The sequence below is a fragment of the Nicotiana tabacum genome, chromosome 13 (assembly GCF_000715075.1).
Source record: "Nicotiana tabacum cultivar K326 chromosome 13, ASM71507v2, whole genome shotgun sequence".
Taxonomy (NCBI): domain Eukaryota; kingdom Viridiplantae; phylum Streptophyta; class Magnoliopsida; order Solanales; family Solanaceae; genus Nicotiana; species Nicotiana tabacum.
In genome coordinates this window covers 26,503,499-26,530,341 of record NC_134092.1, presented here as the reverse complement: position 1 = coordinate 26,530,341, position 26,843 = coordinate 26,503,499, and the positions used below count along the sequence as shown (strand labels likewise).

Here is a 26,843-nt window from a genome sequence, read left to right as displayed (position 1 = left end):
TGTAGAATTTTTACAAAGTGTTAATTAATTTATATATATATATATATATATATATATATATATATATATATATATATATATATATATATATATATATATATATTGACTCATGATTGTTTCTTGAAGCTTGTTTTTCTCTAATTAGAATGATATATAGTGAATATATATAATGATCATAATGGCACCTAACATCTCTTAATAATTGGTTAATGATATCTAACCGAATGTATTCAGAATGGGATTTCCCTTTATTAGGGAATATATACCCTATTTTTAGAGTATATCTTTTATACAATTTTGTTGTAGAATATATTATTCTATTATTCTATTACTAGTTGTAGATTATGGAAAATTTTATCACTCCATATCCTCCCCCCCCCCCCCCCCCCCAAAAAAAAAGGAAACCCGGCCCGAAGCAGCTTTTAAGCCGCGGCCCAATTTTTTTGTGTCCAATTTTAGTTCTATTTTCGGTTTTGTTTTCTCCTCTTCCTAATTCAACAAGGAACCAAACGGTGAGTATATATACTTCTCTCATACATGAATATATTCATATTTGATACTTGCATATATAAAAATAACTCAAAACACATACGTATCAGTCTTTATCACCCATCTGTCCAGGTATATCAACCTGCCTCTCATGATCATAATTCGTTTTTTTTATATATTGAAAACATTCTTAATGTGTGTATAATTATATATTTTTTTTTTATGTTTCAGCAAGTATTTTTGTGATGGTGTTGGATTTCATATACAAGTTATTCCCATGTCTTATTATAAAATTTTTGCAAATTTGAACTGAACTGGAGTTGGGGATACATTAATGTTGCGGAGTAGGTTTTGTAATTTGCTATTCTTTTTTCAGTACATGTTAAAAGACAAATTATCTAGTTTTGGAACGAAGTTGGCCCTAGTATTCTTTCTTTTTTTTAAATGACTGCGATATCAGGGCCAGCATGCACGCATCTCCACCGGGTAGTTGCTACTTCCCACTAGCACAACATAACTTTTCCTACCTAGCTTTTGCTTCTGCCATTCTATGATTCTCTTCCTTTTTGCGTAAGGCATCGCCACTTCGCAAGCTTAGGCAGATGGAAAGAAATCACCTAGTATTTTTTGTCTTTACTGGAATTTGAACCTAAGACCTCATGGCCCGAGTATTGTTGAAAACTTATATAAATGATTCATAATAGCCGACCCAACTAGTTCGAGAATGAGGTGTTGATTGTTGATAGTCTTTACAATTATAGTTATAATGTAGCATTTGTTTTTGGAAAGTGTTGAATAGTTGATGGTGTTGGACTTCAAATACAAGTGATTCCAATGCTTTATTTTTGTTTTTTTAAATTTTAACTGAACTGGATTTGGCTATGTTAATGTCGTAGAGTAGATTTTGTAAATTGCTACTTTTTCTTTTACTAGACAAATTATCTAGGTTGGCCAGAATATTGTTGGAAATAGAATAAATGATTCATATAGCAGACTCCAACTAGTTCGAGATTGAGGTTTAGTAGATTGGTTGATCGATTGCTCAGTAAATTTTTTGGAGTAGATTTTCTAATTTGCTGCTTTTATTAATGGATGTTAAAAGACAAATTATTTGATTTTCAAAGGAACTAGTTGATTAGTTGACTGATTGATCAATTTGATAGATGAGTCTGCTACAATGGGGGGTAGATTGTTTAATTTGCTATAGTTGGCTGGTCTTCTGATGTACAGTTTAATGTGTTGAATATGATTATAATATGTTTTTTTTTAAAATTTGGAATTAGGGATTTGGAGGTTCGATCATGCTTGCAGTTGTTCTTGGACTAGTACATCAGTCGAAACCACAGGTAAAATTCAATGGGGGGAAAGAAGCCTACAGTCCGCGAAGAAGAGAGCATTATATCTTCCAAGCAGGGTGGTGGTGGAGGGAAGTTAAAGAAGAATAATAAGGTGATTGATGATGATGAATACTCTATGGCGACTGAAATTTCTGACGAGCCTACGATTCAGGAAGAGCAAGTAGCACCAGCATTGGCATTTGACAAGAGAAAAAGTAAAAAGGGGAAGAAAAGGGAGTCTAGCTACGGAGTGGTTGGTGATAGTTACCAAGAGACTGAAAGTGTTGCCTCGTCGAAGCAAGGGAAGAGCAGTGCAAGATTGTTTACTACATCTGTGTTTCACACTATTGATGATGAGGATAACGAAGATGGGCAGCTATCTGAGGAAGATGAAGATCCAGCAGTTGCCTTTACCGGGAAGGGTAATGGCATTTCTTTTAGTGCTAATCTTCTTGACGAAGAAAATGATGCAGATACATCTGTTAAGTTGGAGGCAGAGGCAATTGAAGGAGATGATGCACCAGAAGTTATTTTTTCAGGTAAAAAGAAGTCAGCTAAGAAGAAGAATAAAAATGTGTTTAGTACAATGGACGTTGATGTAGGAACTGACTCGTCCAATGTTGCTGATCAAGACCAAGCTAGCGCAGGGGTTAATCGGGAAGAAGCTGATGACAATATAGGCAAAAAGCAGGCAACAGATGTGTCCGAAACTTCAAAGAACAAAGCCAAGAAAAAGAAGGGTGGGCGTACTGCTCAACTAGATGAGGATGAGATCGACAAGATTCTGGCAGAGATAGGTGAAGGGCAACCTACATCTACACCTGCTCATGCTTCTCTTCCACAAAAAGAGAAAAGTCAATTGCAGTCTCAACTAGGAGATGATTCACGAGAGAAGGAAGCAGTTGAGGAAGGAACTCTGGAGTCTGCTGCGGCAAAGAAGAAGAAAAAGAAGAAGGAGAAGGAAAAAGAGAAAAAGGCAGCTGCAGCTGCCTCTATGATGGAGGAAAAGCAGGAAGAAACAAAGAATGACACTAAAGGAAAATTGGCAGATAAAAAACAGTCGAAACAGGTTAGGGAGATGCAAGAGAGACTTAAGAAAATGAAGGAAGCTGAAGAAAGGAAGAAGAAGGAAGAAGAGGAAAGGTTAAGGGAGGAAGAAGAAGAACGACATCGACAGGAAGAACTAGAAAGACTTGAAGAGGAGAAAAAACGCTTGAAAAAGGAGAGGGAGAAGGAAAAGCTCTTGAAGAAGAAACAAGAGGGGAAATTGCTTACAGGAAAGCAAAAGGAAGAAGCTCGAAGGTTAGAAGCAATGAGAAAGCAATTTCTCGCTAATGGCGGGGGTTTGCCACTCTCAACTGGCGAGAGTACAAAAGAGGCAACCAAACGGCCTATTTACCAAAAAATGAAGTCAAAGCCACAAGCTCAGGCTAATGGAAAAAACCAGGAAGAGTCTGTTGAAAGCACAGAAGTGCAAGAACATCAGCAAGACATTGTCTCTGAGGTTGATTCCATGGAATCTGAGAAGGTTAAGGATATTAATTCAGCAAGCGTAGAGAAGAAGTCAAAAATAGCTGCTGCTGAAGAGAATGGAGTTGAAGAAGAGGAAGATGATGAAGAATGGGATGCGAAAAGTTGGGATGATGCCAATCTTAAATTGCCTGGCAAGAGTGCTTTTGAAGATGAAGAGATAGATTCACATCCGCAACCTATCATTAAGAAAGAGATTAAGGCTGCAAGGTCAGCTGCTAGTGATGCAGGGCCTCTGCCTGTTGCTGCCAAGTCCGTGATTCCTACTCAAAAAGTTGCAGCAAGTGTACCAGCTGTCACTAAGAATGATGGAAGTAAGATGAGGGAGCCTGAGGTTGGGATTGCAGTGGAAGGAACAGAAAAATGTGGTGCTTCTTCTAGCCAGAGTGAATACAATCTCCGGTCTCCTATTTCCTGTATCATGGGCCATGTTGATACTGGTAAAACAAAGCTCCTTGACTGCATACGAGGCACTAATGTTCAAGAAGGTGAAGCTGGAGGGATTATGCAGCAGATAGACTTATTTTCCAGCTGAGAATATACGCGAGAGAACTAAGGAACTTAGAGCTGATGCTACACTGAGGGTCCCTGGATTGTTGGTCATTGACACACCTGGACATGAATCATTCACTAATCTGCGGTCTAGAGGTTCAGGTTTATGTGATATTGCAATTTTGGTCGTAGACATTATGCATGGGTTAGAACCGCAGACAATCGAGTCACTTAATCTTCTAAAGATGAGGAATACAGAATTTATTGTTGCTCTGAACAAGGTGAGGTTTATTAGAGTATTGTGATAGTTGATGGTTTATTTGAATTTTTATTTTGTTCTTTTCTTTGTAGTTCTTATTTTGTTTCTTTTTTCGATTTTACTCGGTACAGGTAGATCGGCTTTATGGATGGAAAGTTTGCCGCAATGCACCTATTGTGAAGGCAATGAAGCAACAGTCCAAAGATGTTCACTTTGAATTTAATACGAGGCTTACTCAGGTCATTTTTAACCGCTGTCATCTCAATTCAACGGTTCCTCTCTTTGTGCAACCTCATCTCAACAAGCTTTTATTCAACTGTTGCAGGTCATTACCCAGTTCAAGGAACAAGGTATAAATACCGAATTATACTATAAAAACAAAGAAATGGGAAAGGATACTTTTAGCATTGTACCTACTAGTGCAATCAGGTGTGTGCGTGTATACACTTTATCCCCTTTTTTCTTTTGCTGGATTATGTTTTTCTGCAGCACTCCTATAAGACTTTTGATTTTAGCTAATTATTCGGCTATGGGTTTGATGTTACAGTGGTGAAGGTATTCCTGACTTATTGTTATTACTGGTGCAATGGACACAAAAGACAATGGTTGGGAGACTAACTTACAGCAATGAAGTCCAAGTATGTTTTTCACATACCGTTGTCAGTTTACTTACATGGAGATGGTGAATATTTTATGATTGACTATTGTTACTCTACTGCAGTGTACTGTTTTGGAGGTTAAGGTTGTTGAAGGCCAGGGAACAACCATTGATGTGGTATTGGTCAATGGTGTGCTACATGAAGGAGATCAAATAGTAGTTTGTGGCATGCAGGTAGGCTTCTATTATTTCTTTTTGTTACGGTAAGATTCCTTGGTAATTGTGAATGTCTGATGTTAAAGTTTTTCTTCTTTTCCTATCCTGTTTTTGGTGTAGGGCCCTATTGTCACCTCAATTCGAGCGTTATTGACGCCTGACCCAATGAAGGAACTTCGAGTAAAGGTATGAAACTATGTGCTCCTTGGCCCTAGAAGATTTCTCTGTATCAAAAAAAAAAAACATTATGTGTTCCTTTAAGGCTACGTACAATAAACCTTTTGTGGTCCGACCCTTCCCCGGACCCCGCGCATAGCGGGAGCTTAGTGCACCGAGCTTCCCTTTAGTTAGCTTCCTTTTGAGTTGAAATATTCTTTAACCTCAGTTAAATATATGCCCAAGCAGTTTGTCATTGTTGAAATATGAAAAGTAAAGAGAAAAATTTGAAGGGGGTCAGTTGGGGTACAGGTGTTAATAAAAGAATTGGGTCCTTCTTTTTTCCCTGCAATGTAATCATATTTGTTTTTTTCTTGAACTCTGTTAAGTCTAAATAGTCATGGACTCATTGTGGTGCAACTTTTGTGCTTTGATTGTGAAAACTGGTTTCCATCATGACTGCTTTGTTAGTAATACTGGTGTAGCGTTCATGCTAGTAATATCTAAAATCGGTATCTCAAGATCTTCTTGGTTGCAAACCAAATTTTGTTTTTGGTTGCTAACTAATTATGTCCCTAATTGCTAAATTTGTCAAATGAAAAGTAGAAGGTTGACTATATTGCAGAGGGTTTAGCTCAACTTAGAGATGTGGCTGTCTCTGCATGTTGCGTTCATAGAGTCTGTGTTTTTTTTGCTTCTCCTATTGGTGATAGGACTTGCTAGGTATTGGTGACTGGCTCTTTGATTTTGAATTGTGTAAATCTTTTCACACCTCCGGATGCAATGCTGTTGCGCTCCTAAGGTGCTTCTGAATTGCTGATATAGTTGCAGAACTTGGAGTTGCCACTTTAGACTTTCTCCATTTATATTTGGGTAGACAAGAAGTATATGGGTCTCAGATTTATTTCTCCAATTCCAATTGCCCCTTCTACCCTTGGTTTGTTCGCAATCAGTAAATCCACCTATTCTACTTGAACTTTCAGAACATAGGATAAAAGTCAATATATGTTGCTTATTTCCTAGTATATTTTTCAGTAATTTGATGTTGTGCATGGAATATTAAAAGAACTCTCGAGAATGAGGTCTTTTTTTTAACTTTTAACATATGTTGTCGTGCTCGAGAATGAAGTCATTGTCTTCATGTTAGATTGTCATATGAAGTAATGATGAAGGATTTATTTTCTCGTAATATTCTGTTTCAGGGTTCATATATGCAGCACAAAGAAATCAAGGCTGCACAGGGAATAAAGATCAATGCTCAGGTAATGTCATTTGCTTTTAAATGTGTGTTCTTTACTTCTTTCTGTTTTAAGTTATGCTTTTTGTCACGTTCAGAGCATGGAATGGTTATTGGGTAAGAAAACTGGTGCACCGGCAAATATGTTGAGTGATTTGTCGTGCATGGATAATTGGATATGATGCCTGTAATTTGGAACCGCTGTTATTTTAGGAATTAGGATTAGACGATATTATATCTTGGAGCCTAAGTTGATTTCCTTTCTTTTAAAAATAAAAAATTGTATATTTTCCCCGGCATAACTGGGATTGAGGAGGGGATTTACTGGATATTGGTTAGAATCTTGTTTACTTCTAAAACGGGCAACTTTATAAGGATTTTGGAGGATGCTTAAATTGCACTAAGAAATGGTAGGCGAAAGAGTCATTTCTTTCACGTTTCATTGCTTCCTTTTCTACTGGTTTTCTTCTGTCCATAAATAGATCTACAACAAATTTGTTATGAAATAGATTGCTGGAAAATGAGAATATTATCGCAGTTAGGGCCTTATCCCCCCCCAAAAAAAAATAAAAAAAAAATCCTGGTTAGGGAAGAGATCGCCTTACTTTTTCATATGTTTAACTTTGGGAATATCTCTGATGAATGTTTACTGGAATTAATTGTCTGAAATGTTGATAATAGTTTCCTGATTTTGACAGATATTATTAAACTTTTCTTGTGTCTGTTTTGTTAGCTGAATGATATTTGACATTGAGAAAAACTAGTGAGCCACTTCATAAGAGTTCTCTTTATTTGTTTTTTGGGGATGATGCAATCATTTTCTACCATTTTAGTATCTACCGTTTAGAATCTTTATTATTAGTGTACAGTGGTTCCTCCTTGAAGTTGTGTGATTGAAAGCATTCCCCCCCTTTTCCACTTGGTTCTTTCATTCTTGTGCAGGGGCTTGAGCATGCAATTGCTGGAACTAGTCTATATGTTGTGGGGCCTAATGATGACGTAGAAGACATCAAAGAAGCAGCTATGGAAGATATGAGGTCGGTGATGAACAGGATTGATAAAAGAGGGGAAGGAGTTTATGTTCAAGCGTCTACACTTGGATCATTGGAAGCTTTGCTGGAGTTCTTGAAAACTCCCGAAGTAAGCATACCTGTCAGTGGAATTGGCATAGGCCCTGTGCATAAAAAGGATGTCATGAAAGCTAGTGTAATGCTTGAGAAGAAGAAAGAGTATGCAACAATCTTGGCCTTTGATGTGAAAGTGACACAAGAAGCTCGGGAACTTGCGGATGAAGTTGGAGTCAAAATTTTTATTGCTGATATTATTTATCACCTGTTCGATCAGTTTAAGGCCTACATCGACAATATCAAAGAAGAAAAAAAGAAGGAAGTTGCTGAAGAAGCAGTCTTCCCCTGTCTGCTCAAGATCGTACCTAATCATGTCTTCAACAAGAAGGATCCAATTGTTCTAGGAGCTGATGTTATTGAGGGCATCGTCAAGGTATTAACTTTTGCATCCCTATATCTTGGTTCTATGGCTCCAAAGGAAGCTTATGTAATCAAAATCGTAAACTTACCTTTTCACAAGAATTACAGGGAAACAGATATATGCAAACATAAGTTTTACATGTGTTAGCCAATCCAAAGAAAAGAAGAAAGGAAATCACTTATAAGAAATCAAAGAGAACTTCAACTAATTTAAGAAAATTACTTCCGAACTAACACAGAGTAAATCAAGAGTCCAAAATTGAACCATAACCACAGCATAGTTTCAGCTAATAAAATAGTAGGGCATATTTACAGAGATACTGATACATAAGCCTGTTTTTATGTCAGAACAGCTTTATAAGACAACAGGAAGTTACACGTTTAACCAGGAAATAAATGTTAGCATGCAAGATCCTTATCCCAACCCAATGGAAGTGTCAATTCAGAGCAAACAAATATAAATCACCTATTGTTTGCTCGTATCGGCCTGCTGATATTACCACATTTCGTGGACAGGCTTCAGAGAATCTGTTATTTTTTTAAGCTGGTGAATGAGATTCCATGAGCCCGTGGATCGATACAATCTAGCCTACTGCCGGTTCTTATTTTTATTGTGTCATGTTATTCTCTGTCATGTTACTGCCGGTTCTTTTGTACCTTGCTTTTGTATGCCCGAGCTTGAGGGTTTCACTTTGTTTTGTCTAAGAGATGTTTAATTTACAGGGTACTGCCAGATTTCCTTCTAATTGCTAAGTGCTTTTGAATACTGTAGCCAATGTTGCCATTTTCCTGTCATTGATTTTCTCATACTTTTGACCTTTGCTCCGCACTTAACAAGTTATCGCAATCAAGAGTTGATTGAATTTTCTTAATTCTCTTTTCCCTTTTTTTAATTATCTGCAATACTGTTCTCCCATTCACATCTGCGTTTCAATTTTTGTTGTTCTTTTGTTGAGTGGTTTACCTGGATTAAGCTTTCCACTGTTATCATATTTGACAGTTGTAGTGCCAGAATGCATCTGCTTCTTAATGTTCGAATCCTCATTTTGATGAACTTAATTTGAATAGGTCGGGACTCCAATATGTATTCCACAGAGGGAATTCATTGATATTGGCCGGATTGCATCCATCGAGAACAACCATAAGCCTGTTGATTATGCCAAGAAAGGACAACAGGTGGCCATTAAGGTATGAAGCCATATGTCGGTTGATATCTATTTGCATAAATTGATAGAAATGTGCTAACAATTTACTTCATGAGTTGTTAGCAACTTGGATATTTTTTGCTTCTATGCACATAGGTTCTCATCTTGTGCCTTAAATTGCAGATAGTTGGAACTAACCCAGAGGAGCAACAGAAGATGTTTGGTCGGCATTTTGATATTGAAGACGAGCTTGTTAGCAAAATATCTAGAAGATCCATTGACATTCTCAAGGCCAATTTTCGGGTACGTAAATTTACCTTCACAGAGGCAGCTTTAGATTCTTGCTCCCTTTTGTTTAGGCCAACACTCACATTTACTTGCTGCGTCTTTAAAACTCTACAGAACGACTTGTCTGTTGAAGATTGGAGGCTCGTGAAGAGTCTGAAGACCCGATTCAAGATACAATGAGACATTTCTAAGCTTTGCAATTAGCAAAGGCCTTGAATTTTTTGGGGCACTGCATTGGGTTTCAGCAGTTCATCAGACAATAAGCAGTGATTTGGTTATGAGGTAAAGAGTTTGGACTCGAGATAGATGGGCACATAATGCATTCTTTGTAGACTGATTGTCGAATGGAAACGATGTTACTGGTTAGTTTCAGTTGCAATAGTATACTCGTATTTTGGTAATGAAGTAGTGAAAAATCACATATTTTTCTTTGACGCATGTGCTTGTGAGAGATTATATTAAAAAACTATGAGATATGGCCTACTATGAGGGTGTTTGGCTAAGCTTATAAGCTGGTCAAACTAGCTTATAAGCACTTTTCGGCTTATTTACGCGTTTGGTAAAGTTAAAAGTGCTTATAAGCCAAGTGTTTATAAGTCAAAAATAAGCCAAAAGCCATAAGCTGGTCACCCTCAGCTTATGAATTTTTAGCTTATAAGCACTTTAAGTTTGACCAAGATTTTTACTATTTTATCTTTAAATTATTCCTTTTTAGAACAAAACTCTTACATCGATACTCACTGCCTCAAGTATTGTTTCAACCTAAACCCCCTCCCAAGTCTGCAATTCTCATTGACTATTTAAGATAGGCAAATTCTCTATTCCTTTGCATATTTGTATCTATGTGATTGTATATTAATCTTTGAATTGTATGTAATAAATGAGGATATATCAAATTTTTGGTGTATTGCTTTCTAAGTGTTGTGGTGATGAAGATGATGTTTGTTTCTCTTCAAATATTTCGTCCCATTTAGGTTTATTTTTTATTGAGAAATTTTTGTCAATTTATTAATTATTATAATTTATGATTATATGCTTATCATAAAATAAATTATATTTATCATAGAAGTTATCTTATCTAAGCACAGTTGTATTTAAAATAAAATGACAAAATGAGTATTTTGTATTTGGATCGATTTGAATCTAAAATTTTGAAGAAATCACGCCCTTATAAGTGTAAACAGTTCTAAGGTTATTTAAGTCATTTTAACAGAAAAATAGCTTATTAGTACTTTGTTTTATCAAATACTGCAAAAACTTATTATCAATTTCAATACTTGTATCCAAACACGTAACTACTTATTTATTAAATCAGTTTCAGCACTTAATGCTTATCAGTTACTTCAAATCAGCTAATCCAAACGGGCTCTATATCTTGCTATTGTTTCCAAATAAAATTTCTTGGAATTTTATTCTTAGTGTTCTTTCAAATGTTTGTATGCTATTTTATTATTCTAGAACAATATACCGGGTCCAGGGAAGGGATGGACCATAAGGGTTTATTGTATGCAGTCTTACCCTATATTTCTGCAGGTGTCTGTTTTCACGGCTCGAACCCGTGACCTCCTGGTCACATGAAGGCAATTTTACTACTTACGCCAAGGCTCCCTTTCATTCTAGAGCAGTATCTTGCCTATAAAAGGCCAATAGCATGTTGTTAGGTTTTATCAAAATTATCCTGTATCGCCAATCAACTACTATCCTTCCTCTATAAAATTGGAAGGGAAAAAAATATCCTCAAGTAATTACAATTTACAAGTTCAAATTACGACTTTGTCACGACCCAAAATTCAACTAGTCGTGATGGCACCTAACCCAACCCGCTAGGTAAGCCAACTTTCAATTATCCAATTTCAATAGCAATTATTAAAGCGATTTAAGTAAGTAAAGATATTAATCTTATACATTCCCCAAGAACTGGTAGTACAAATCATGAGCTTCTAAGAATAGAGTTTACAAAGCGGAGATGAAATAAATACATAGTCTGTTTGAATTGTACATAAACAGAGCTTTTATAAATCTAAGGCTACCATGAACAAGAGGCAGCTACAACAGGAACGCAGGTACATATTCAAATCCGGCAACCATCGAGCACAACAACAACAACAGCCAACATCTGCACGCAATGTGTAGAAGTGTAGTATCAGTACAACTGACCCCATGAACTGAGTAAGTAACAAACCCAACCTGATTGAAAGCACTGACGAGCTTTTACCAAGGTCAGATCCAAAACCAATAGTTCACCACAGTCCATAACAACGTAAAGCCAATAATATAAGAAATCACTCAGAAATAAAATACTCAACTAAATCATGATTTCTAAAAATAGTTCTTCCTTTCAAGTGTATCAGTGAAAACCCAAATCGTTTACCGAAATTTCCAAAAATATGAATAAGTTTGAAAGCAATAATTTTTTCAAAAGTCCTTTCAATAATAAATGAGATGTTTCATTTTCTTTCCTGATAACCCGTGTAAAACAAATGCATCACTATGCCCATCTGTCAACATGTGTGAGAAATCATGAATGATGTGATACTGTACAACATGAGAAAAAAAATATCTCTATGCCTGTATGTCATGCATGCATGCCAATGCGATGCAACTCAGTGATAAAATCATATGCATACTCCCAGAATATCATTTCACTCAGTTCTCCCAGTCACTCAGTCCTCCCAATCGCTCAGCACTCGCACTCAGTAGGTACCTGCGCTCACTGGGGAGGGGGGGTGTACAGACTCTAGAGGGGCTCCTTTAGCCCAAGCGCTATAATCTGCACGGACAATTCGCGTGCTATAATAATATATGGATCCGCACGGACAACTCACGTACTGCACGGACAACTCACGTGCTATAATAATATCCGGATTCGTACGGACAACTCACGCTATAATAATGAGTTGCTATAATAAAGCCTATAAGGCCTGCTACAGGCGAGCAGCCCCCGATCCGCATAATAATCCTCATAATTAGGCCCTCGGCCTCACTCAGTAATCAATCTCTCCAGTCTCTCTCTCATGGGCTCACAATGTCATGAAAATAGCCCAAAATGATGATATGATGTATCAATAAATAATAACAGAGATTGAGATATGATATGTAATGACATGAATATGATTGAGTATGAATTTTCAATTTAAATAAATAATTCACAGCAATATGACCTCTGTGGGTCCCAATAATACTGGCACATAGCCTCAACATGATTTTTAATATGCTTTTCAGCTCAATTTCTTTAACACATAAAACCACATGAAAAATGCCAAGATTATTTAACTACAAAACTCTATATAAATAATTATGTCACAATTTTTATAGTGCACGCCTGTCACGACCCAAAATCCCACCACAGGAGTCGTGATGGCACCTAGTCTCTAAGACTAGGTAAGCCGATTTCCATTACATATTTGGAGCCATTTAAAAAAAAAAAATAATAACAACGGAAATAATTACAATATATGAATGTACAACCTCCCAAGACTGGTAGTACTGAGTCACGGACTCTAACTGAATATATAGAATGATCACGAGGACCGAATATACAATACTGTTTGATTACAAGTTAACAGTACAATGAAATGAAAAGACTCCAAGGGACTGCGACGACCAAGCAGCTCTACCTTGAATCCTTACGATCCCGCTTTAACTCTGCTCAAATTCGTTATCTTCAATACCTGGCTCTGCACAAAAATATGCAGAAGTGTAGTATGAGTACGCCACGGTCGGTACCCAGTAAGTATCAAGACTAACCTCAATGGAGTAGAGACGAGGTACAGTCAAGACACTCACTAGTCTAATAACTTGTGCAACATAATATAAAAAATTATAGGAAACAAATAACAATAGGACAACATGGAACAACCAGTGATATGCACAACAGACAACAAGAATACCATTAATATCACTCAATAATTAATAAACACAAGTACACCCAATTGAATCAAGTCCTTCAAATAAATGTCTTTCACATATAATTCTTCCAGATAACTCTCTTTCAAATATAATTTTCTCAAATAATTATTTTTCAAATATAATTCTTTTAATAAATCTTTTCAAATATAATTTCCTCAAATAAATATCTTTTAAATAAAATTCTTTCATATAATACTTTCTAAGTAAAAATCATTCCAAATAAATATTTTGAATATAATTCTTTCAATTAAAAAGTCACCATGTGACACCTCATTTCATAATCATAAAAATACGGGTCTCGGCCCATTTTTTCATATTTTTCGTAAACACGGGTCTCAGCCCATTTTCATATTTTCACGATACCTCGTGCCCATAATTAAATCATCATATTTTCCCCGCACCTCGTACCCTCATTTCATATCATAACTGCACGGATAATTCACGTGCCAGTTATCATTATCATTTCATCACAGCACCTCGTGCCCACATTTCATATCACAACTGCACGAACAATTCACGTGCCAAATATTCTCATTATTTACTCACGGCACCTCGTGCCCACATTTCATTTTATAATCCGCCTGGCAATAGCCAGAGGCTCTCAATTTCAACATACATCATATTGTTATCATTTTACCAACAACAAGACAAGTTGCACAAGGTGTAGAAATAAACACAAGAAAATCACATCACCTAAAAATATCAACACCACAACCCCACATCACCACATATCGTCCCTAACAATAGCCACCCATATCGCTCCTATTGCCACCCTTATTGCTCCTATTGCCAGCCTTATCACTCCTATAGCCCAGACAATATCAATAGCCACCCTTATCGTTCCTATAGCCACCCTTATCGCTCCTATTGCCACCCTTATCGTTCCTATAGCCACCCTTATCGCTCCGCCCAGATAATATTCCAACAAACACAACAACAGTGAAATGCCACCCTTATACCCGTGAAATGCCACCCTTATCTCCCCAATATAGTAACTCACACAACACAATAATTTACACGAAAAATTAACACGGAAATATAATAAAATCAATTCATATCATAATTTGCCGAATGGCCACAACCAAATTTTAAAGATATAACAAAATCAATTAATTTCACAACAAATAGCCCAAGGCTCCACACAATGTATATAACATCCAAAAATAATCAATAGAGATAGAAATTACTCAGCATAAAGCAAAATCTTCATTAATGCAAATTTAGATAATTATATTAACACTTATTCTTAAGCTTGCTTAAATTAATTATTTACATAAGAAGATTCATATTGGAATTTATTTCCAAGAAATATTAAACCAACAATACTCACGAAATTTCATAAATATTTCAAGTAACAATCACATCAAATTATCATATAAAAACAAATTCAACAATAAGGATTTAGGCATGGCAAACAGATGATTTAAAATTTTTTCACAATTTCTCAATTTACTACGCAATAATGCCTAAGACTTTAATTCAATGAATTTTGTACGTATAAGCCCGAGCACGTACTCGTCACCTCGCGTACACGGCTTTTCACATTTCACAAATGGCACATAAGACTCAATGTCTAAGGGGTAATTTCCCTACTCGAGGTTAAGCAAGACACTTACCTTTTTGAAGTTAGGCCGATATTCCAAAATAGCCTTCTTGCTTGAATTGGCCTCCGGACAGCTCAAATCTATCCAAATTAACTGTATAACTTCATTAGAATTCATCGGAAACAATTCTGGATAATAATATGTCGACTTAAAAATTTATTTCAAAAAGTCAACAAAAGTCAACGCGGGACCCGCCTCTCGCAACCCGATATAATTTTCATGAAATCCGAACACCCATTCCGATACGAGTTCAACCATACCAATTTTATTGAATTCCAATAACAACCCGACTTCCAAATCTTAAAAAAAAATTTTGGAAGATTTTACAAAAATCTTGATTTCTTCCATTTAAATCCGAATTAAATGATAAATATAATCATGGATTCATGAAATATAAACACTTTAGGATATAAAACACTTACCCCAACCAAGCATGTGAAAAATCCCTCCAAAATCGCCCAAATCCGAGCTCCAAAAATCTAAAACGAAAAATGGCGAAATGACCATTTTTGGCCCTAAATGTTCTGCCCAGATTCCGCACCTTCGGACATATTTTCGCACCTGCGAGCTCGCTTTTGCGAGCCAATTCTCGCTTCTGCGACGTCCACTGGCACTGCCCTCGCACCTGCGGAAGAGCTTCCGTTTCTGCGCTCACGCAGGTGCGGGAAATTCTTCGCACCTGTGGCCTCAGTCCAGCCCAGACAATTTCGCTTCTGCGAGCTGGTCGCACCTGCGCCCAAATTTCGCAGGTGCGATTCCAACAGCTGCTGCCATTTTTCAGCAGCTTCTTCCAAGTTCGAATTGCTCCGTTAGCCTTCCGAAATCCACCTGAGGTCCCCGGGACCTCAACCAATTATACCAACATGTCCCAAAATACAATACGAACTTAGTCGAAGCTTCAAATCACATCAAACAATGTCGAAATTACAAATCGCGCATCGAATCGAATTATAAGTTTTTCAAATCCTTCAACTTCTATATTTTGCACCGAAACGTATCAAATCAATCCGGAATGACTTCAAATTTTGCACACAAGTCATAATTGACATAATGGAGCTATTCCCATTTCCACAATCGAAATCTGACCTCGTTATCAAAAATTCACCCTTCGGTCGGACTTTTTCCAAAATCTTATATTTTCCAAATTTCGCTAAAATGTGTCGAATTGTCCTACAGACTTCCAAATCCAAATCCAAACATACGCCTAAGTACGAAATCATCATACGAAGCTATTGCCATCATCAAAATTTTATTCCGGGGTAGTTTGCTCAAAAGTCAATTCCCCGGTCAACTCTTTCCATTTAAGCTTCAAAATGAGAATTTTTCTTTAAATTAAATTCCAAATCTTCCGAAAACCAAACTCGACCATATACGTGGGTCACAATACATATTGCGAAACTTCTCGAGACCTTAAGTCACTGAACGAGGCGTAATTTCTTAAAACGACAAGTCGGGTCGTTACAACGCCGACACGCCCGTCACCTCACATAATACATATATTCAGGGTTCATACCCTCAGCTCCAAGATTAGAAGAGTTACTTACCTCAAACAAGCCGAATCCAATGTCGAGCAAGCTAAACAATACTCCAGAAATTCCATTCTGCGCGTAACAACTTCCGAACTGCTCGAATCTAGTCACAATTAATTTGATTCAGCCCACAAAATTTATAGGAATTAATTCCATATCAAAATAATAATATTTTCCACAAAATTCGAAATTACTCCCCAAAAATCACCCATGGGTCCCACATTTCGAAATTCGATGAAACTCACAAAATACGACAACCCATCCAATTACAAGTTCAACCATACTAATTTCATTCACATCCGACTCCGAATCGGTATTCAAACTAGAAAAATTCGTTTTGTGACATTATAGAAATTTCCTTCTATTTCTTTTGAAGATTCGTTAATCTTACACCAAAAATGAAGATTAATTCATGAAATATAATCACATGGGAGTCAAGAACACTTATCCTAAGTTGTGTGAAAAAACTCCTCTCCAAAATCGCCCAAACCGAGATCCAAAATCCGAAAAATGGGTGAAAAATCGCGAACCCTCGAACTTAAGGGGTTCTGTCCAGTTAATCCTCATCTGCGGACAATATTTGCGCACCTGCGCCTCCGCTTGTGCGAGAAAAACATCGCATTTGCGGACTTCACTCGCCTGCCCAGTTTTCGCTTCTGCGCATCCTTCCGCATCTGCGCTCACACAGGTGAGGAATTTTCCTCGCACCTGCGACCAATGCCTCACAGCCCCATGCCCGTATCTGCGCTTGCCAGGCTCGCTTCTGCGAGCTCGCACCTGAGATGGAATTTCCGCAGGTGCGATTGCATCAGATGGCAGAAACTTCAACTTTTTCTTCTAAGTCCGAATTTGATATGTTAACCATCCGAAATTCACCTGAGCCCCCCGGGACCTCGTCCTAACATACCAACAAGTCCCATAACATAACACGGACCTACTCGAGACCTCAAAACACACATAACAATATTGAAACGACGAATCACACCTCAATTCAAAATTATTGAACTTTGAAACTTCAAATTCTATATCTTGTGTCGAAACACATCAAATCAATCCGGAATGACTTCAAATTTTGCACATAAGTCACATTTCACATTACGGAACTATTCCAATTTCCAGAATCGGATTCCGACCCCGATATCAAAAAGTCAACCCCCGGTCAAACTTCCTAAAAATTTAACTTTCGACATTTCAAGTCAAATTCCAGTACGTACCTCCAAATAATTTTTCGGACACGCTCCTAAGTCCAAAATCACCATACGGAGCTATTGGAGTCATCAAAACTCCATTCCGGGGTCGTTTACATATAAGTCGACATCTGATAACTATTTTAACTTAAGCTTTAAACCTTTGAACTAAGTATTCCAATTCATTTTAAAACCTCACCGGACCCGAACCATTTACTCTGGCAATTCACACAACAACTGTAAAGTACAATTTGAGTAGTTAATGGAGAAGCATGGTTGTAATACTCAAAATGACCGGCTGGGTCGTTACATTCTCCCCCACTTAAACATACGTTCGTCCTCGAACGTGCCAAGAGTTGTTTTCAAGCCATCAAATCACTGTTCCATCTTACCACACACGTACCCGGGGGTGAACCCACGTCACCCTATTCCATATAAGCTTGATAACATAATACAACTGAAATCATTGATTTAACTTTAGCCCATAAACCTTGGAATTTAATTTCCACCCTTTAGAATTTCTTTCAAGACACAAATCTTATATTTACACACTGTATGAGTCCGAACAAGCTCTATCAAGCCATAACCATAACCATAACCAGAGACATAATCATCTAACACATTACCCAACTCGCATGCTCGTAGCACCATTCCTGATCATAGTGACTACTCCAAAACCAACCAAATACTAGTATTAAACCCATATCGAACCAAACCTCATCCCAAAACCTTCGTACACTGTTGATAATAAAAGAAACACGCAGAATCTCGTAACCTTTTATCAGATCAACAAGTCATGGAGCTCTCTCGCCCCAACCAGAACCATAATCCCCTTTTTAGCTGACTTTCAATATCATCTTCCCAAATATATCGTAATCAAACCTGACAGTACCCATTCAGGGTCCAATGACCTTATATTATTAAACACAACTATCCCACAGACATGCCACACCAATATAACTCAGAGCCACAAACCGTGCCATCAGTGCACCAATACGCAATAATTCAAATGTACTCAGTCATGGAAAATGACTCAAATGAGAGAACTGCCCCGCAAGATTAACAAGTACTGCCATAACAAAATGCTGAAAATACATCACACACCGTAGAACCATTACACGATTCTAACACAAGGTTCATACCTTAACATAACTCCGCTGCAACGCGTGACCCCATCCAAACGTTGGTCCATATTATATACCCCGAGCCATCCTGCTCAAAATTAATAACCACGAATAGGCAAATGACACAATGCCACACAAACCCTGAAAGAACATAACCAATACGCAATCAATCATGCACTATCCAAATGCTCATCTCGTTCAAATTCTGCCATAAAGCCCCCAATAGAACCACACCATGTGTGCACATAATCAATGAATCACAACTCCTCGTAGCATAAATGAGTAACTCACAGATCATCTCAGAACACGAATAAGCTCAATATCAACTGAATGGCACATCCCTCAACAAATAGCAGTATGGAGCTAACCATTCTGGCTCGGTGTAGAATACACATCTTAATTGGACCTACCAATGGACCCCCAAATCAACTCTGGTCACCCACAAATAGACAAATAACCCTCAGAAAATTTACCGTGATTGATTCCTAATACATCCTATCATCTGACTAGCTTCGGCCACGACTTCACAGTTCGCAACCATGAACAATCTGCTCCTGAAACTCCTAAATTCCAAATTTATAGGACATGTGAATCATCATAACTGATCCCAATTCTAGCCTTCGAATGACTAACACATCTTTCATGCACGATCATTCCACAAGAAATACTTCCATAATTCTTCCGTGCCATATAGAAATAATTTGAATATCAACAGTCTATCAACCATGTGAGTACCGCAATACTAATTATACATCCGTAAGTCAAAATATAATGCGCCTTCTGAAATCCGCCCCCTTCTCATACAAAACCAAGTAGTAATAATGTCCATCTAGTTATTTGGAACCGCCCATGTTGTCCAACATTCGTTACCTTCTCTTCAAGACTGTACTGCCACCTTGTACATGAAAATCTAGCTTTCGCACAACACATAACATCTATCTTGCCATCATGTGAAAAGCACAAGAATCTTATTATCAACTTTGAGTCACCAATAATTTACATACCCTTTTAGTTAGAAACTTTTCTCTTGCTTCTTTCCAGGAGAAAATCACAATACACAACATGTTCTCCACACTGGTAGAAACCATCAAGAATACTTTGAAATCCATTTGCACATAATCAAGCCATCAGAGTTGAATCTCCCTAGCTCAACCAAGCCACACAGGTCGCCAAACCCAGGTATATTACCACAAAGCACCTGTAGAAACCCTCACATCATAAGCACCCAAAGAACCGATCATATCTGTTACCATACTGATCCAACCTATTACCCAATTGTCTTATTTTCTCCGAGTTTCTTCCGAAACTGTCTTTAGATTGATATTTCTCCTTGCTAAAACGCCATGATCTTTAGCCATAGCTCACCCCACAAACCTAGCATAGAACCACAACGCCCTACGGCCCATAAGAAATTGTATTCTTCTTAAGCACCTTAAAAAATACTACAACTGTAACCCTTACTCTGAGAATACCTTATGTGAATTTGAAATTGTTCTTCTTACCTTCCTTATACTAAAATGTAGAATCCATAGTCATATAGAATTTCCGCAAGTTTAGGCACCATCAAATGCAAATCTCAGATTTTACCCATACGCAAGTCCGGAAACATTCTCAATTGCTATATATAATTCTCAAACCCACTAGAAATTTCTCGGGAGTCACCCACTTTGCTCAAATCTAAATTGCACCGCCCAAATGGGCCAAAAGACACGTTCCCCATTAGCACAACAACACTCAAAAAAGTAACTCTACTTTAACACCACATATCAAATTCATACTCCGTGCTCATTCACCAATAACAACTCACTCATCCCACGATTTTCATATACTCATACGTGCAATACAACCCGTAACCAGGAATTTTCTTATTCGAGTCATCCCCGATCTCAACTTCTGCAAGTCATAATTAACCCACCAATATGCCTCAACCCAATACTAAACCTTTACATATAACCATGAAATTCAATTATCAATAGCAGGCTCCCCCACTTGGCTCAAATCCATAGATTAAAACATTCCATAACTCACAGTACCAATACTCTATTACTGTCATAATGCCACAGTTAGTTCAACGAACTTCTTCTCAAACTCATGCAACGCCAACCATAAAAATACCCCAAATTGCCCGCTAGACTCGCATTCATTCTCTTAACACTCATGTCAACTTTCTCAACCAGACTCAAATTCAAATCCCAACACATACGCCCCGTCGGCAGAAAAGAAACTCTCTACTCACATCATAAGGAATACACCTACGTAGATTACTCCGCAGGGAATAACCCACATGCTTAACCTTAAATTAGTATCTCGTTATAACCTTTTGCAGTTACAATTACTATGAGATCACTTAGTCTATCTGAGTCCAAACTCATTAAACAGACATGAGAATTTAATTTATCCCAAAATTTAACAATGTGAAAGATCATTCAAAACATTCATACTCGAGACTGTACGTCACATCAAAACGAAAATCAAGCACCCAATGGCCTTTCCTTTACATTTCACAAAAACACTTCTCGTCACATACAAATCATCTTAACGCATCCCGCAGTTACATCATACTCATCACAAATCCATTACACCGTTCATCGAGCCATAAATTCCACTGTAGGCTAATTACCGGACATATGAGTCCAATTGCACAAGTTACAACTGAAGCTACCGAGCTTAAGCTGCGGTCTAAACCTGGCCTCAAGTCCTCCAGACTGACCCATCACCAAAACACATAATACACATCTCGAACCTCGTTCATAGAATCACAAGCCGGCGATGCACAACTGATACCGAGCGCTCACGTGCGCATATGAATACATGGAAGGAATCCAAAGAGTTATGTCTCAAGCTGAATCAATTCCGCACGATAAGGAAGGAAAGATGGGAAGTATATATCCTAAATGCCTTGTAGCCTCTCGAAAATAGGTATGGACGTCATCATACCGATCCGCAAGACTCTACTAGACACCTACTTATGATTTATAGAACCTATAAACCTAGAGCTCTGATACCACCTTGTCACGACCCAAAATTCAACTAGTCATGATGGCACCTAATCCAACCTGCTAGGTAAGCCAACTTTCAATTATCCAATTCCAATAGCAATTATTAAAGCGATTTAAGTAAGTAAAGATATTAATCTTATACATTCCCCAAGAACTGGTAATACAAATCATGAGTTTCTAAGAATAGAGTTTACAAAGCGGAGATGAAATAAATACATAATCTGTTTGAATAGTACATAAACAAAGCTTTTATAAATCTAAGGCTACCATGAACAAGAGGCAGCTACAACAGGAACGCAATTACATCTTCAAATTCGGCAATCATCGAGCATAGCAACAACAACAGCCAACATCTGCACGCAATGTACATAAGTGTAGTATCAGTACAACCGACCCCATGTACTGAGTAAGTAACAGACCCAACCTGGTTGAAAGCAGTGACGAGCTTTTAACAAGGTTGGGTCCAAAATCAATAGTTCACCACAGTCCATAACAACGTAAAGCCAATAATATAAGAAGTAACTCAGAAATAAAATACTCAGCTAAATCATGATTTCTAAAAATAGTTCTTCCTTTCAAGTACATCAGTGAAAAACCCAAATCGTTTACCGAAATTTCCAAAAATATGAATAAGTTTGAAAGCAATAATTTTCCCAAAAATCCTTTCAATAATAAATGAGATGTTTCATTTCCTTTCTAGATAACCCGTGTAAAATAAATGTATCACTATGCCCATCTGTCAATATATGTGAGAAATCATGAATGATGTGATACTGTACAGCATGAAGAAAATACATCTCTATGCACGTATGTCATGTGTGCATGCCAATGCGATGCAACTCAGTGATAAAATCATATGCATACTCCCAGAGAATCATTTCACTCAGTCCTCCCAGTCACTCAGTCCTCCCAATCGCTCAGTACTCGCACTCCGCACTCGCACTCAGTAGGTACCTGCGCTCATTGGGGGTGTGTACAAATTCCGGAGGGGCTCCTTCAGCCCAAGCGCTATAATCTGCACGGACAACTCATGAGCTATAATAATATCTGGATATGCACGGACAACTCACGTGCTATAATAATACCTGGATCCGCACGGACAACTCACGTGCTATAATAAAGCCTATAAGGCCTGCTGCAGGCGGGCAGCCCCGATCCACATAATAATCCTCACAATCTGGCCCTCGGCCTCACTCAGTCATCAATCTCTCCAGTCTCTCTCTCATGGGCTCACAATGTCATAAAAATAGCCCAAAATGATGATATGATGTATCAATAAATAATAACAGAGACTGAGATATGATATGTAATGACATGAATATGACTGAGTATAAATTTTCAGTTTAAAATAAATAATTCACAGCAATATGACCTCTGTGGGTCCCAATAATACTGGCACATAGCCTCAACATGATTTTTAATATGCTTTTCAGCTCAATTTCTTTAACACATAAAACCGCATGGAAAATGCCAAGATTATTTAACTATAAAATTTCACAGAAAAAATTATGTCACAATTTCTATAATGCATGCCCACACGTCTGTCACCTAGCATGTGCATCACCTCCCAACAATTCACATAATACATATATTCAGGGTTCATACCCTCAGCTCCAAGATTAGAAGAGTTACTTACCTCGAACAAGCCGAATCCAATGTCGAGCAAGCTAAACAATGCTCCAGAAATTCCATTCTGCGCGTAACAACTTCTGAACGGCTCGAATCTAGTCACAATTAATTTGATTCAGCCCAAAAAATTTATAGGAATTAATTCCATATCAAAATACTAATATTTTCTACAAAATCCGAAAATTACGCCCCAAAAATCATCTGTGGGGCCCACGTCTCGGAATCCGACGAAACTCACAAAATACGATAACTCATCCAATTGCAAGTTCAACCATACTAATTTCACTCAAATCCGACTCTGAATCGGTATTCAAACTCGAAAAATTCGTTTTGTGACATTATAGAAATTTCCTTCTATTTCTCTTGAAGATTCGACAATCTTACACAAAAAATAAAGATTAATTCATGAAATATAATCACAAGGGAGTCAAGAACACTTATCCCAAGTTGTGTGGAAATATTCCTCTCCAAAATCGCCCAAACTGAGCTCCTAAATCCGAAAAATGGGTGAAAAATCGCTAACCCTCGAACTTAAGGGGTTCTGTCCAGTTAATCCGCATCTGCGAACAATATTTCCGCACCTGCGCCTCCGCTTGTGCGAGAAAAATGTCGCATTTGCGGACTTCACTCGCCTGCCTGGTTTTCGCTTCTGCGCGCATCCTTTCGCATCTGCGCTCACGCAGGTGCGGAATTTTCCTCACACCGCCAGGCTCGCTTCTGCGAGCTCGCACCTGCGATGGAATTTCCGCAGGTGCGATTGCATCAGATGGCAGAAACTTCAGCTTTTTCTTCTAAGTCCGAATTTGATTCGTTAACCATCCGAAACTCACCTGAGCCCCTCGGGACCCCGTTCGAACATACCAACAAGTCCCATAACATAACACGGACCTACTCGAGGCCTCAAAATACACATAACAACATCGAAATGACGAATCACACCTCAATTCGAAATCATTGAACTTTGAAACTTCAAATTCTATATCTTGTGTCGAAACACATCAAATCAATCCGGAATGACTTCAAATTTTGCACACATGTCACATTTCACATTATAGACCTATTTCAATTTTCAGTATTGGATTCTGACCCCGATATCAAAAAGTCAACCCCCGGTCAAACCTCCCAAAAATTTAACTTTCGGCATTTCAAGCCAAATTTCACTACGTACCTCCAAATAATTTTTCGGACATACTTCTAAGTCCAAAATCACCATACGGAGCTATTGGAATCATCAAAACTCCATTCCGGGGTCGTTTACACATAAGTCGACATCTAGTCACTATTTTAACTTAAGCTTTAAACCTTGGAACTAAGTGTTCCAATTCATTCCAAAACCTCACCGGACCTGAACCATTTACTCCGGCAATTCACACAACAACTGTAAAGTATAATTTGAGCAGTAAATGAAAAAACGGGGTTGTAATACTCAAAACGACCGGCCGGGTCGTTACATTTTCATAGTTAGTATTTCTTCCTGCAACAACACTGAAATCATAACTGATCTTGTTATTAGAATAATAGGACACAAAACTCATAATTAAGGAAAATGAATACTTAGCACTTACAAATTCCACCACAAGAACCAAAAGAATAAAGATGTCCATAGAGCTTAATTGAAAAAGCAAAAAATCAATTTATTTAATGTGAGTCTTCAAAATCATAATATCTTGCATTTATTTCAAAGGAAAAGAAAAAATTGAGGGTGTAGTATTTTCAGTCTGATGTAAGATACTTGAAATTATATTATTTTTACCTTTTCAAAGAAAATGAGAGAGATGCAAGGTTTCATAAATACCTGTCATCTGATCTACATCTACTACTATATATAATTGAATTGCAGCTCCATCTAAAATATTGTGTTTTATCGCTTTCCACCTAATTATTGTATCATCCAATCCAATAAAATATACAACAACAATCTCTTCTCTATCTATTTTTTTATTTTTATTTTTATTTTTACTTTTATAATTAAGCCCACGAGGGGTGACTGAATCTTTCAATGCATCATTAGTTCTTGGTGACCTATATCATTAAATATCTTCTATATTAGAAGGTTCCATTAGTACCTTTTTCTCCTTTCTCAAATACCTTGTCCAATTTCCTCTCTTATTGAATTAATCAACGACAAGGACAAATCCAAAATTTAAATTTGATAAATTATTTTAATAGTTTTTAAAAATAAGGATTCGAAACTTAAAATATATACTATTTTAAAAATATTTTTCACACATATTTATGATTAATGATTAATGATTAATGATTTTAATTAATTGAACGCACTCCTAATACTCTAGGTCCGCCTAAGATCGCAGAGGAGTATTTATTCCAAGATTCAGCAACTCTCCTAGTTTGGTACATATATACACACTACATGAACATTCTCCCTTTCCGAAACTCGAAATCAAAGACAAAAAACCTCCGATTAGTAATGAAGGGATCTGAACCATTCCATCACACATGCCTTAATGGTACGTGGATGTATCAATAGTTGGCTAAAAGTACACATTTAACTTCTATGTTTATTCAATTTTTGCTCTGAGTTGAGATTGTTCGATCACTTTTATTCAATTTTATGTAATGGTTTACCTATTCTTAATGCATAAAAGAACAGAGAAAAAGAAACCAATGTGTTGATAAGGGGCTGCATACAAAAGCCATAATCATATGAGTCTTTGCAAAATTATAATAGCAATGTATCACTTTTAGCCCGCGCCAAAAATTATTTACATTCGATAGCCGAAAAAGTATATAAAATTTGTATAATTTTTTTATATAATATCCAATATATATATTTTTTTCGACTATTATTTTGATAGCGGTTATATAGTGTCATTTTCCCTAATTAAAAGCTGTATGGATCCCATCAACTAGACACATATCAAACAATTTCTAATATTGCACTTGTAACCAAATCCAGATCACCAGTTAAGATACACCTTTCCATCTATCTGCAAAATCTTTTTCCATCATATAATACGATAATGGTTTTAAGAAAAATAAAATATGATCACGATAACAAATCTTTCCAAGAAAATTAAAAAATGTATAGTGGTCTCGATATTGCTTAAAAATGACAATTTATTTGGTTTGATTAAACCTCGGAATCTTTGCTTACATGGATGCTTTTTAGGGACAAAATCAATAAGATTTTCTCTAATTGATTATGTTATGTTGTGTCAATTAAAAGATATGGTTGTTGATATTGAGTTTAGGCTCCTATTTATTTATTTATTTACGTTTTTCATAAGTAGGGGGAGGAATCTGTTGTTCAAGTTCAACTACGGATAGTACGTATAATTCCATTATTTATACCTATATACGTAGCCAAGTGTTACTAGTATTATAGACTTGGATAAATCGAAATTGTGTTTTCTAATATACACTTATCAGTTATCATCATATGAATAATATCATAGGATAGACAACTAACAGTTAATCATATTCAAACAAAATTACTTTTTCAAAAGGATAACTAAATATATCATATCATATCACATCATATCATACTAATTAAGTTAGAGAATTAAATTACCAAAATACTCATAAAAAATTAAGCTACCATTTTTTTTACCCTTTAAACTCAATTTAATTCCTACAAGAATTCCTATACAAGTGAATACTTTCAATT

The 26,843-nt window shown here is 37.0% G+C and overlaps 1 pseudogene; it reads left to right on the top strand.

The window, feature by feature from the left end:
- The first annotated feature begins 495 nt into the window (after positions 1-495).
- Positions 496-9,670, top strand: LOC107785509 (uncharacterized; annotated as a pseudogene).
- The last annotated feature ends 17,173 nt before the right edge of the window (positions 9,671-26,843 follow it).